The 13,792-nt window shown below is 50.8% G+C and overlaps 1 protein-coding gene across 2 annotated transcripts in view; it reads left to right on the top strand.

Annotated features, from left to right (window-relative positions):
* The first annotated feature begins 3,162 nt into the window (after positions 1-3,162).
* The window catches only part of RBM5 (RNA binding motif protein 5), a 247,830-nt gene continuing 237,200 nt past the window's right edge, over positions 3,163-13,792 (top strand). For both annotated transcript variants that reach the window (XM_030205344.1, XM_030205343.1), the window contains exon 1: positions 3,163-3,243. The gene's annotated coding sequence lies outside the window, so the exon portion shown is untranslated. The remainder of the gene's footprint in view (positions 3,244-13,792) is intronic.

The raw sequence follows: 13,792 nt of genomic DNA, 5'->3' as shown, positions 1-13,792 counted from the left end.
ATGGGACGCATCCCCCCTGTTTTCTTTTCCACAAGGAAGTACCTGGAATAGAATCCCAGCCCTTCTTGCCCTGGTGGAATGGGCTTGACCGCATTGGCGCTGAGAAGGGCGGAGAGTTCCTCTGCAAGTACCTGCTTGTGGTAGGAGCTGAAAGACTGAGCTCCTGGTGGGCAATTTGGAGGTTCGGAAATCAGATTGAGAGTGTACCCGGACCGGACTATTTGGAGAACCCACCAATCGGAGGTTAAGAGAGGCCACCTTTGGTGAAAAAATTTTAACCTCCCCCCCCGACCGGTAGATCGTTCGGCACAGGTACTTTGATTTCGGCTATGCTCTGCTGGAGCCAGTCAAAAACCCGTCCCTGGTTTTTGCTGGGGAGCTGTAGGGGCCTGCTTCGGTGCCCGCTGCTGACGAGAGCGAGCGGGCTGGGGTCGAGCCTGAACCGGCTGACGGGAATAAGAAGTGTACTTACGGCTTCTAGAAACGTAAGGAGCACTTCTTTTCCCTCTAAAAAACTTCCTAGAAGTGGAAGTGGATGCAGAAGGCGCCCGGTGGGAGAGAGAATCCATAGCGTTGTCACGCTGGTAGAGATGATCAATCATCTCTTCTACCTTCTCTCCGAAAAGGTGATCCCCCCGGCATGGGATATCTGCTATCTTCTGCTGAGTTCGTTCCTCCAGGTTAGAGGCACGCAGCCATGAGAGTCTGCGCATCGCTATACCTTGAGCAGAGAAGCGAGATACTACATCGCAAGTGTCAAAAACGCCCCTGGACAGGAACTTGCGACACACCTTCTGCTGCCTGATCACTTGGCGAAAGGGTTCGGCTTTCTCCTGAGGGAATGCGTCTACCAAACTCTCAAGTTGCCTCACAGAGTTCCGCAAATGAATACTCGTGTAGAGCTGGTAAGATTGAATTTTGGCGGTGAGCAGACCAGCCTGATACGCCTTCCTCCCAAAAGAGTCTAAAGTTCTGTACTCCCGCCCTGGGGGCGCCGAGGAGAAGTTCCTAGAACTCTTGGCTCTTCTGAGAGCGGAATCCACCACCACTGAATCATGAGACAGTTGAGCCCGCATGAGACTGGGTTCCCCATGGATCCGGTATTGGGACTCAACTTTTTTGGGGACGGTTGGACAAGAAAAAGGCTTCTCCCAGTTCCTCAACATAAGTTCCTTGAGAGTCTCGTGGAAAGGAACTGTGGCAGAAGATGTAGGTGGAGATGGATAGTCCAAAACCTCAAGCATTTTAGCTCTGGGCTCATCCACAATTTCCACAGGAAAGGGGATGGCCTCAGACATCTCCTGAACAAAAGAGGAGAAACACAAGCTCTCGGGAGGAGAAAGCTGTCTTTGGGGCGAGGGAGTAGAATCAGATGGGATGCCTTGAGAGTCCTCACCAGAGAACTCCCCATGCATTCCATCATCATCCTCTGATGAGGTATTGTCAGATGGGACTAAAAGCTCAGACAGAGCCGCCCGAATCTGAGCCCGTCTTGACGAAGAGGCTTGACGGCCTCTATGATGGTGTCGAGAAGTTGACGGTCCCTGAGACTCCGGCGAAGCTTCCTGCCCCGATGTCTCGGGAGAGCCAACCCGGGAAGTCAAAGACACCGGCGCCGGAGGCGGCACCGGTGAGACAGACCTCACCACAGGCTGAAGGCCTGATGCATAAACATCCGGCACCGGCAATGTCGATACCTCCGACGCCATCGGCACCGGTGCCTCTGAAGTCATCGACACCGGTACCGCCGGCACCGTCGGCACCGACAACCTCGGTGCCGATTGCCACTGCTGCATCATTTCCATAAAAAAAGGAAATAGGGCCTGCATACGCTCATCAAGAGCTGCTGCCGGAAGATGCTGAGGGGTCGGTTGAGGCATTGGAGGCAAAGTCTGCTGAGGTTGGGGAGTGGGGACTCGGCTGCCAGTGACCCCACGCGTCGGTACCTCAGTAATAGAGGGGGAGCGATCCTCTCGGCACCGACGCTTCTCGGGTATCGAATGTATCGATGACCCGGAGCTCCCGGTGCCGTGACGCGAAGGAGAACGACGACGGTGCCTCTTGGCCTTTGCCCGACGCCCGTCGTCAAGACTCCTCAGCACCGGAGAAGAGGACATGGAATCCACACGTCTCTTTGGGGCCGGGTCCAATGCAGGACGGTCCCGGGGGGTCTGCAAAGCAGGAGGCGCCGAGGTGGGCGGAGACCCACTCGATGCATCACTGCTCCCAGCGTGCATCGGTCGAATGGCAGCCTGTCCCCGGTCTCCCGGTGCCGACGCCTCCTTCGACCTCGACGACGCCGGCTTCGAAGGCATCCTCCTCGACGGCACCGACTTCACCGGCACCGACTTCACTGGCGCCGATTTGGACGGCGCCGACTTAGACACCGAGGCACCGGGCCCAAAAATCTTCTCCCTTTGGGCATCTCGGGAGAGCAGTGTCCGCTTCTTCATAGCGAGACACAGTTTGCAGCCCTCCGAGCGGTGGTCCGGCCCAAGGCACTGTAAACACCACGAGTGTGGGTCAGTGCTGGAGATAGACCGATGACAGCGGGCACAAGGCTTAAAGCCACTGGGCGTCTTCGATGACATATCGGGAAAAACAGCCCCTGCCAAATCACAAGACGCGATTGTGTCGTTAAAAGAAAAGGACACAAGAAAAAAAGGGGGAAAAAAAGCCCCGAACAAGCGATTTAAATAAAATCGCAGGCTAAAAGAATGAAAACTTAAATAACGAAAAATAATACTAATAATTACTAAAAAAGGATACTTTTTGAAGTTTTTCTTCACCTCCGGGCACAGCAACACGAAGACATTAATAATCACCGTGTCACCTCTTGATGCGGAGAAGAAAAAACTGAGGAATGTGTCCTCACGGCGGGCGGGAAAACGGACGCGCGCATGCGCACTGCATCTGCCCACGCGACAAGGGACATTTTTTCATTTTAATGTAGACTTTGCTAGAAAGTCCTCCGGGCCGACGTGACGTCACCCATATGTGAGAATATTGGCCTGCTTGTCTTTGGAGAATATAGATTAATCTAAGTGGCTTCAATGTTTTGACGTCATGCCGACTTCTGTAAAACGTCCTTGGTACTGTACCACCGCACAAGCGCGCTGTCGCTGTGGAAATTTCTAGGAGGTGGGGTGGCGTTAGCGCAGTGCACTGTGGGGAGGAGAAGCCAGCATCGGCGCCATTCCACTGAGGTGGTTGAAGCGGGCGTAGGTGGTGTGGCTATAAACGGTAAGTAAGGCATGGATTGTCTTTTATGTGCTCCTTTCTAGTTTTAGTGCGCCCTCCGGGAGTTATTTTTGAATGATCCGACTTTGTTGCACGGTACGTGTTGGGAATTAGTTCGTATGTGAAATGTGTCCTGTAAAATGGAGATTATGTGAGGATTCTGTTTCTGTAGCTCTTAATCTACCGCTTTTGTGTGCGTTTTTTTTGAAAGCTCCCCCCCTTCCCTGTTTATTTTTTGCCATTCCCGTTCATTTCGACTGTTTCTTTATGTGTGCCTTGTTTTCCCTTGTCTTTGATCTAAGTCTGTCTCTCCACTCCCATCTGTGTATAATTTTTGCTAGGGTAGAAAGTGACTAGTATTCCTTTGTGTATTTCCTAGATGTTATTTTAGTGCCTTAAGATCAATTGTGTACGCTGATTCAATTTTTCGTTCTGGTTGTATGGTTAACTTGAGGGGTTAATGTACTGTGACTTATTTGATTGTAAAGAAATAGTATTTATTTTGCGCCAAATTGTTTTGCATTTTATTGTGTAAATCTGACTGCTGGGATTAAAGATTTAATTTAATTAAAGCATTTCTGTTCTGCTTAATCTGCAAGTTCAAAGCGGGTTACAGTATAAGATGTCAAAATACATTAATTTTCTGCTCAAAACAATATATAAAACAATAAACATAAAAAAGTAGATATCTGTAAAAGTAATCAAAATGGAATTATTTACTCATCAAATGCTTCTGAAATAGCCACGTTTCAGGGCTTTCCAAAATGCCATATAAAGATATAAGGACTGTTGTGACGTTTTACATCAGAATCATTTGTTTATATAAGTTTAGTTTTCTTTTCATGTTTTTATCCTAAATTGATTTTGAGATCGTTATGGTAAGGTGTCATGTGAAACACTTATGTAATTTAACCTCTGAAGTTGCAACTCAATTGTAGTTATATTCATTTAATTTGATTTTAGAATCATTAAGCTATAAGTTGCCAGATGTTTTAAAAATGTGAAATGTTAGTAGAGAAGGTGCTGAGGGTAGGCAGTTCTTTCCTTTTGTCTGGTAGGATAAAAATAGGAAAGTAGTAATAAGACCTGTATGAGAGGATGGGGGTTTAAAAAAAAGCCGCTTTTTTCTCTTCACCCCTGAGCAATCTGAGACCAAGAAAATGTAGCAGAAAGACGTTTTAGGCACCATAGGCTTCAATTTTCAAGCACACCTAACTGCCCTATGAATGTTAATTTAATATTTTAATATCAACATTTATTTTTATGAGGACTTTATCCACGTTGCATGCATGAGGACCTTCCTACCTTCTATGGGACCAGCAGTCTCTCTCCATCCACAGCTCCTGACAGCATCTGGTGTGCTAGTTACTTTTTGAATATTTTCCAGTGCCTTCCCTACTGGCTTTTTTCCCTGCTTTGTTTTTCCCAGGATTTTTTTCTCCATTTCTTTATCGTATTAATCAGATTTTCCACACATTTTTGTTTCCTTGACATTCTTTCCTTAGCGTAAGCAGCAGATGAATCCAGAAACCTGTGGGTTATATCCATCTACCAGCAGGTGCATAAGTACATTAATGCCACACTGGGAAAAGACCAAGGGTCCATCGAGCCCAGCATCCTGTCCACGACAGCGGCCAATCCAGGCCAAGGGCACCTGGCAAGCTTCCCAAACGTACAGACATTCTATACGTGTTGTTCCTGGAATTGTGGATTTTTCCCATGTCCATTTAGTAGTGGTTTATGGACTTGTCCTTTAGGAAACCGTCTAACCCCTTTTTAAACTCTGCTAAGCTAACCGCAATGTTTTGCCCTGTGCCTTATAGGATGTGACACTTCCTGCCCAGTCAGTATTCTCTATCTCCAGCAGTCGAATGGCCGTGTGCCACGGGCTACTGGCTTCTGGATAGTTCCTGTTAAGGTTTGCCAGTTCAGTAGAGCTGGGGGTGCTCTGGCTATACGTTGCCAGCTTTAGGGGGAGATACCTGGTTCCCAGGTCCCTTCCCCACCCCTTCTCCTGGCTTTCCCTCTGCCCGCCCTTCCTCACAGATTTGCCCAGTGTTGAGAGACAAAAAAAAAACATAAATTTGAAGGTGCCTTGAGGTGGACTTGCACTTTTCGTGCTTGTCAGCCATGGTGAGAGTGAGGTCGGCTCCAGCTTCCCTCCTTCTGACCTGCCCGACACCTGCTGGTTCTGCTTTGGTGAGTGTATCTTTCCTTTCTGTCTTGCAGTGTCTCTGTCCATTCTCTATGGTGGCAGAATTGGTGAAGCACTGCTCCTGCTGTGCAAAACGGAGAGCACTGTCCGGTCTTTGTCCGGGAGGGTGCTGAAGTCAGGAAGCCCTGGATTTTTCAGGCTCCGAGGTTAAGGCCAAGTCTTCCTGCGTACGGGAATTGACTTTTGCTCCTATGACTCAGCCAGCTGCCATTTTGAATTCACCCCCATGCAGTTTCTGTGGTTGAGGCACTGCCTCCCCTTATACTCCCTGCGCTTTTCTGCGGGTGGTACTAGGTCGATTCCAGGGGATTCTCTTGTGGAGAAATTGTTCCATTTTCTCCAGAATTTTTTCTTTATGCTGCACCGGCACCGGCACTTCTTACTGACGCAATTTGCACCTGGGATTGAGGTGTTTCCTGCCAAATCTGCTCCCGCAGACGGGCTGCCGAGTCTGAGGGGCAGGCGTTTGTAGAGGCATGTCAGTGCCTTCTGAGGCGGCTAAGAGCTGCTCCCGGTGTAGGGGCCGAAGAGCAGCATTGGTGGAGTGTGGAGTCCTGCCACCATCAGCCCGCAGCAGGTGTTCAGCGCGACAGGGGTTCCCCTCAGGCGCCCAGTGAGTCGGAAGCTCAGGGGATAGTTTCGGCGGTTTCCTTGGGGCAGTTAGTGCAGCGCGTGTTGGCGGGTGCCATTTTTTCCTCTCAGGCATGACCCACTCCACGAGTGGCGGTTGATAGTCGAGAGGCGCAGCGCGCTTCTGTGGCACAGGCTCTGATGGAGGGAAGCAATGTACAGGGAGCAGGGGAATCCTTTGCAGTTCCTTTTCCCCCGGATTTTTTTATTAATGCACAATGCCTTTCTTTTGAAGAAGTCAAGAGCTTCTCTTCAGGCAGCACCGTCTTTTCCTCAGCAAACTTAGGTTGCTGCAGCTTCCCAGTCTTTCCTGCCAAAATGCCCCTGGGGTGGAGATTTTGGATCCCCAGATAAGATGGCCTGGTTTTGTCTCCGGGCTCTCCCTCAGAATCCTTGGATTTGGCAGATGACGTCACCCTGCCCTCTGAGGAGGGGGATGATCCAACGGCTGCCTGCCTTTTTCGCAGGGAAGCATCCCTCCCTGATATGGCTTTTGTGGTTTTGGCCATTTTTGCCCCCTGAATCGTCAGGGGGAAGAGGTCCGCTGCCCTCTATTATGTCTGGCACCAAATGCCCACCTCGTTCCTTTCATGTGCATGGGCCATGAAGATCCTTATTTAGTTGCAGTGGGATACGCCGAACAGTGGGCTTAAGGTTGTTTAGAGCTATGTCACGTCTTTACGCGCTACCTGCTCCTGACTTAGACTTGCTGAAGGTCGCTACGGTGGATTCCTTAATCACAGCGGTCACTAAGAAAACCACTCTCCCTGTGGAGGGTGGCACGGCGCTCAAGGACCCTCAGGATCGTAAGTTGGGGACTTGCTTGAAACTGTCCTTGAAGTAGTGGCTCTTTTTCCCTGCAGGCCTCAGTTTGTGGCTGCTATGCGGCTCGGGCATGCTTATCGTGGGTACAGAAAGCCTCCTCTCTGGAAGCTCTCGTGGTTGTTTTGCCGGCCTTGGAGTCCGGTTTAGCCTTCCTTGCAAATCTTCTTTATGATCTTTTGAGGGCTTCGGCGAAGGTGGTTTCCCTAGGGGTCACTGCGTGTCACTGGCTACGGTTGCAGCATTGGCCTGCAAATGTGGCCTCTGTCACGTTTAGCAAGGCTTCCTTTTAGGGGAAAGCTTGTGTTTGGGACAGACCTAGAACAGATTGTGAAGGACCAGCGTCTCCCGAAGGAGAGGTCCAAGTTTGTACGACCGACAGGACCTAGGCCTAAGTTTAGGGATACACGGCATTACCGTCCAGGTTGCGGGGCCTCTTTTCAGAGAGCAAGGTCTTCTTCTCAGAGGCCTCAGCCCTTTCGAGGTGACAGGCGAGCCTTCCTTTCCGTTAACAGAAACCAGCCTGCAGCCAGATCCGCCCAATGATGGGGCCCTGATCCATCTCCAACCAGTTATTGGTAGGCTGTCCCTATTCCTGCTGGAGTGGACCAGGGTAATATCCGACTAATGGGTCTTGGAGGTTATCAGAGACGGCTAAAAGTTAGAATTGGCTCGTCCGATAGTAGACTTTTCTTGACTCTCCTTGCAGATCTCCTGCCAAGGTGCGGGCAGGTCGTCACATCCTCTTCAACTTACAAAGGCTGGGTGCCGTCCAGCCTGTACCCCCAGCAGAAAGAGGGTGCGGTCGATACTCCATTTATTTTGTGGTGCCAAAAGGTGGTTCTTGGCGACCCGTCTTAGATCTCAAGTGCATCAGCATGTCCTTACGGGTTCGGCTTTTCCGCATGGAAGCCCTCCAATTGGTGATCGCAGCGGTACAGCCAGGGGAGTTTTTGACCTCTCGATCTGAGGCCTATTTACACATTCCAATCTGGCCTCCCCACAGGTGTTTTCTTCGCTTTGCAGTGCTTGGTAGTCATTTTCAATTCAAAGTGATGCCCTTCGGCCTAGCCATGGCGCCTCGGACCTTTTCTAAGATCCTGGTAGTAGTAGCGGCCTATTTCAGGAAGGAAAGGATTCAGGACCATCCCTATCTAGACAACTGGCTTGTGCGGGCATCTTCTTTCAAGGAGAGTCGGCGGGCAACCAACAAAGTGGTCGGGTTGCTTCAGTTGCTTGGTTGGGTGATCAGCTTCCCAAAGTGCAGCCTAACGCTTTCCCAAACGCTGGAATACTTGGGTGTTTTTCGATACCCGAACAGGGATAGTTTCTCTCCCTTCAGCTCAAGCACAGTGGTTACAGGCTCAGTTACGAACGCTGTTTCAAATTCTGAACCCGAGGGTTTGGGACTATGTACAAGTTCTAGGTTCCATGGCCTCCACCTTGGACGTGGTAAAGTGGACCAGAGCTCACATGCGCCCCCTCCAGTGGCACCTTCTGAGCCGTTGGTCTCCGCTCTCAGAGGATTACGAGGTTCGGGTGCAGTGTTCGGCCCGTCTTCACACAATCATGCACTGGTGGTTCATTCAAAAGAATCCGGTGTTGGGCATTCCTCTGGCAACCTTGGACTGGAAGATAGTGGCCACGGATGTGTCACTGTCTGGCTGGGTGGCTCATTGCCTGCAACAGACGGCCCAGGGTGTTTGGACTAAGGTGTTTGGAGTTACGGGCGATTCGTCTGGCCCTTCGGGAGTTTCTGTCTCTTCTCCGTGGTTACCCAGTTCAAGTTCTTTCGGACAATGCGATGGTGGTCGCCTACGTAAACCGTCAGGGGGCACCAGGAGTGCATCCCTAGCGCGCGAGGTGGCTTTGATATGCCAATGGGCAGAGACTTATCTCTTTCTTGACAGCGGCTCATATAGCGGGTTCACAGAATGTGCAAGCGGACTTTTTCAGTCGCCACCAGTTGGAGCCGGGGGAGTGGACGCCCTGCCCTCCCCTCTGGCCTTCGATCAGATAACTGCCCGCTGGGTGGGTGACAGAGATGGACTTAATGGCCACCGCATTCAATACGAAGGTTACCCATTTCTTCAGCAGGGGACAAGAGCTGGGCTCAGAAGGCATCGATGCCCTTCTTCAACCTTGGCCCAGGGGCCTGCTCTATGCCTTTCCCCTGTGGCCAATGGTGGGCAGGTTACAGACTCGCATTGCCAGTCATCCCGATCGAGTGATCCTTGTGGCCCCGGATTGGCCCAGATGACACTGGTACGCAGATGTGATCAGGCTTCTGTTCAGTTGTCCTTTTCTGCTACTGACGCAGGACGGTCTCCTGTTGCAGGGGCCAATCACGATGGAGGATCCCTCCCCCTTTGGTCTTACGGCCTAGCCCTTGAAAGGGTGAAAAGAAAAGGGTATCCGGACGCGGTAATCGCTACAATGCTGTAGGCTAGGAAAAGATCCAGCTCGATAGCTTTATGCTTGGGTGTGGCGTACCTTTGATTCGTGGTATGCAAGTTTGGGATTGTCAGCGGCTTCAGTATCAGTTATCCTCACGTTTCTGCAGGAGGCTGTACAAAAATCACTCTCGAGTTCTGTTAAGGTGCAGGTGGCAGCTCTGCCAATGTTTTAGAGGCCGGCTTCAGGGGGCGTCCATCGCCTCCCACCCGGATGTGGTTTGTTTCTTGAGGGGCGTAAATCATTTGCGCCCTCCTCACGTGCCAGTTCTGCCATCCTGGAACCTTAATCTAGTTTTCAAAGCACTTCAGCAGCGTCCTTTCGAGCCCTTATCGGGGATTACGATTAAGGATCTCACCTTGAAGGCGATTTTCCTAGTAGCCGTTACTTCCACTCAGAGAATTTCAGAGTTGCAGGCCTTTTCTCTGGAAGATATCTGCAGGGCAGCTACATGGACTTCGGTCCATACATTCACTCGTCATTATCGAGTGGATGTGGCAGCTCGTCAAGATGCGGTGTTTGGCTCATTGGTGATTTCTGCCGGGTTGGGGGTGTCCCGCCCTACTTGAGGAGTGCTTGGGTACATCCCACAAGTCTCTGGATTGATCTGTTGGACGCCATGGAAGGAAAAATTAATTCTTACCTGATCATTTTCTTTCCATTAGTCCCAACAGATCACTTCAGAGGCCCCCCCCCCCCCCCCCCCCCTTGGTTTACTGTGCGGTTTTGTTGCGGTTGGTTAGTTTTTTTTCGGGTTCCGTTCTGAATGTTCCTTTTGTTTGATTAAAAAATAAATAAATATAGAAGTGGTGGAAGTATGTTGGGCAATTGGTCTGACAATGTCAGGAGAGTTTTCTATTGTTTCAGTTCCACTCCTTTGGTATCGTTCATACTGAGGTTCAGCTGGCTGCGCAGGTCCACATATAGCAAACCTTGGAGGTTCTCTCTATCTCCGCTGGTAGAGGGACACAACCCACAAGTCTCTGGATTGATCTGTTGGGGCTAATGGAAAGAAAATTTATCAGGTAATTAATTTTTCCTTGCCAGAGGACAGGCCTTACTCTTCTCTGTGGGGAAGCCAACTATGCCATGATTCTGTGATACCAGTAGGTATCACCTGGGCCGCCCTTTTATTCCAGCAAAAGCTCGCCCTGCTCAGTGGCAGTCCCTTTGGGCTGATAGATGCCCCTCTGGGGCCGCAAGCAGATCTTCTGCCCCTTCTCGCCCGTCGTTTAGCTGGGACTCCGGTCCTCTCTGAGGTTATGGTAGGGGTAATGTTAGTCCCTCTATGTTGAGGATTGGGCCAAGCTAACCACGGTCCTGGGTTTCGGGATCTTATTCTGGATGGTTCCAAGTTTGAGTTTCTCCTATCCTGTTGTAGATTTTTCTTGGAGTCTCTATGCGCCACTTCCTTAAAACGGGCAGCGATTCATTCCTTCCTCTTTCGACTTCTTTTCCTTAGGGCGGCAGTGCTAGTATACTTCTGCAGAGCACAGACTCAGCTACTACTTTTATTTTGTGGCGCCTCGGAAGGTAGGTTCCTTCCAGCCCATGTTGGTTCTCTTGAGAGTGAATCAGTTTCTGCTCTTATGTCATTTTCACATAGAAAACGCTCGAGCTTTGTATGCTGCAGTGCAGTCCCGGGAGTTCCTCACTTCCCTAGATCTCAGAAAGGCTTACTTTTTATTTTCCCTTTTTTGGCCTTCTTACCAGAAGCTTCTGTGTGTTGCCTTTTGGGACAGCATTTCCAATTTCTAGTGTTACCTTTTGGCCTGACAGTGGCGCTGCAGACCTATTTTTCAGGTGATGATGGTCGTAAAAGCAGCTTTGCGCTGCAAGGGATTCAGATTCTTCCCTGTCTAGACGATTGGTTCATCTGGGTTTTCTTGGTCCAGGACAGCCTACAGTGTCAGGCTCGTGAGATCTTGAGCCGAGTAGAGTGCTGCTGAGTGTGATGACATGAATCCAGATTCTGCTTGGCGGCCAAGCAACCCCGAGGTTCACCTGCGGTGACCGCTGTTCCCCAGAGGTTGAGCCCCCAGTTGCTGGCGGCCGTCAGGACTTACACAGGGAGGCAAGAAGAGGGGTGCCGAGAGAATCAGCCTGGAGGACAGCAGTAAGGAAGAGGTCCAGGTATGGGCAACGTCAACCAGGTAGGCAGCAGGCTAGAGAGTAGTTCAGGTACGGGCAACGTCAACCAGGTAGGAAGCAGGCAAGAGTAGTTCAGGTACGGGCAACGTCAACCAGGTAGGCAGCAGGCAAGAGAGCAGTTCAGGTACGGGCAATGGCAGACAGCAGTAAGAGTAATCCAGGGATGGGTAGGGATCCAATAATCAGGAAATAAAAAAAAACAGTAGCACACTGAAGAGTAACGCTTTACCCAAATAGAAGTCCCGAGGCAGAGAAGAGCTCCCCAGAAATAGGGTAGGCGTCTGACGTCAGACGTACAGTTGGAAGGGAGCGCTGCCATAGGGTAAGAGGACGGAAAAGAGCCCCCAATGGGAAACGACGATCTGAGGAACCACGGCAGCAATAGGCTGAGGAGGCAGGCCATGGGACTGGGAAATCCCTGAAGAGCAAGGGGGCGGGTCAACGCCTCCGAGACAACGTCAGACGCTGACCTATCAGTGCACACCAGAGTGCAGGGAGACCCATCGAGAACGGGGAAAGCAGCACTGCCCAAGGCTGCCTAGTGCTTGCAACGATGGCAGAACTCCCGTGCGCCAGAGGATCCCCTTATGGCAAGGTGAGGAACGTGACATATAGGCCAAGGCTCATGTAGTACCTCTTATCCAGTGTTTGGGCTGGGTGATCAATTCCCCAGCAGTCTTCTGGTGCCTTCTCAGACCTTGTTATATCTGGGTGGTGTTTTTTTTACCCTACACTTGGCTGGGTGCTTCTCCCGGTCTAGAAGTGCCTCAGGTTGCAAGACATGGGCGCCTATTGTTGAGGAATTGCCTGCCCCCCACCCCCCAAGTTTGGGACTTTGCCCAAGTTTTGAGTCTGCTGGTGTCCTTTCTGGGGGTTGTTCCGTGGGCTCCAGCCCACATTCACCCTCTCCAGTGTTCTCTGTTGAGCCTCTGGTCCCCAATCTCTGAGGACTACGAGTTGACTGCCTAGTACAGTCTTCTTTGGTGCCTTCTGTCAGCTAGTTTGATTCAGGGCTCTACCCTTCAGAGTCCTGTCTTGATGGTGGTGATCACGGATGCCAGCCTTTCCAGGATCGGAGCACTTTGTGTCTCCCACTTTCGACAAGGCCTTTGGTCTCCCCTGGAGGTTCTGACTTTCAACCTCATGGAGCTTTGAGCTGTCCGCAACTCTCTGTTGGCCTTTCTGCTTCTCCTGGGGAGTTCAGTGAGAGTTCTCTCGGACAGCTTGGCAGTGGTTGCTTATATCTATCGCCTGGGGGGCATTCTCATAGACCCCTTCTTGCGGAGGAGTCTGCTTCTCCAGTGGAAGGGCTGTCATGTTCCACAGCTTTCGGCAGCACTCTTTGCGGGAGCAGAGAATGTTCAGGTTGTCTTTCTCTCCCGGAACTACTTTCGAGCTAATGGGAGCTCTCTTAGGCGGCCTTCTTGTTGTTCATTCTGTGCTGGAGGAACCACAGGCTGGACTTTTTTTGCTGGCCAGTGCATATGTAGGCTGCTCGATTAATCAGTGGACGAAGGGTGCGCAACGCCCAGGGCTTAGTCGCTATCTACAGGTGCCATAGAAGGTATTTTTTTATATACCTTTTCCTCAGTTGCCGTTGTTCGGCAGAGCTCTCCGCCATGTTCAGGTGCATCCGGACCAGGTTATGCTGGTTGCCCCAGACTGATCTAGAAGACCTCGTGGAAAATTCTCCCCACTTTAGTCTTACGGCCTGATTTGAGTGGGTGATTTTGAGGAGGAAGGTTATTCTGACCCAATCATACCTTATTTGCTTCAGGCCAAGAAACGTTTTACTCCAGCAGGGTTTGCTGGAGTGTGGTGGAACTTTGAACCCTTCTGCTGTGACTCAGCGGTTTCGCCATTTCAGGCTTCCTTGCACATTTTGGCTTTCTTGCCCTCTGGGGTGCAGGATGGCTTGGCAGCCAACTCCCTTGGGGTTCAGGCGATTACCCTTGACTGTTACCAGGGTCATATAGATAGGGTTTCTCTAGCTCCTCGCCCCGATGCGGTACGCTTTCACTAGGAAGTTGCATAGCCTATGCCTCCTGTCTTTCTTCCGTGTCCGATTTGCAGTCTAAATCTGGTGCTGAGGGTGGTTCTAGCCCCTATGTTTCGCTCTTCAAGTCTGTTTTCTAATGCCTTCTCTTCCTTAGCGTTCCTCCAGACGGGCCCAGAATGTGACTGATGGGTTGTGCACGCCTTCCAGTAGGAGGAGACTGAGAAAAAATTTGTGACTCTAGAGAGAGCCAATAAGAGCCCTTGACAACTAGAGAAAGATCA

Source organism: Microcaecilia unicolor, chromosome 6, assembly GCF_901765095.1.
Source record: "Microcaecilia unicolor chromosome 6, aMicUni1.1, whole genome shotgun sequence".
Lineage (NCBI taxonomy): Eukaryota > Metazoa > Chordata > Amphibia > Gymnophiona > Siphonopidae > Microcaecilia > Microcaecilia unicolor.
The sequence above is the reverse complement of the archived record's forward strand: the minus strand, read 5'-3'. Positions and strand labels throughout refer to the sequence as shown.